This window comes from Priapulus caudatus, unplaced genomic scaffold, assembly GCF_000485595.1.
Source record: "Priapulus caudatus unplaced genomic scaffold, Priapulus_caudatus-5.0.1 Scaffold516, whole genome shotgun sequence".
Lineage (NCBI taxonomy): Eukaryota > Metazoa > Priapulida > Priapulimorpha > Priapulimorphida > Priapulidae > Priapulus > Priapulus caudatus.
Window position 1 is genome coordinate 215,938 of NW_014577577.1, and position 569 is coordinate 216,506.

Sequence of the window (569 nt, forward strand, 5' to 3'; positions counted from 1 at the left end):
CGCACGCACGCACGCACGCACGCACACACACAGACACACACACACACGCACGCACGCACGCACGCACGCACACACACACACACACACACACACCACGCACTCGCGCGCACACACTCATATACCTTGTTTGTATCGCAACGGCTCAATATCTGCCGTCGGTATTTCGTGCTGCCACGTAGGGAATATGCGGTTCATTTTGTCTGTGTATGAAGTCACTCTCCCGGGATATAACACTGAGCCATCTCTCTGCGTTAGCCGCACGCAGACGCCCGTGTTGTTTCACGTAGCATTCACCACCGCCGATATCTCACTGTTCGCTTCGCTGCTGGCCACAGATATATGTCCGTACAGCGGCAACGTACGATGTATACGCGCTGCAAGCATTTACAGTCAACGCGCGTGCGGTATACCAGCGAGTACACACACGCGCGCACACGTACGCACGCACGCACGCACACACGCGAGCACACGCACACACGCACACACGCGAGCACACGCACGCACGCACGCACGCACGCACGCACGCACGCACGCACGCACACGCACGCACGCACGCACTGCTACGAAAA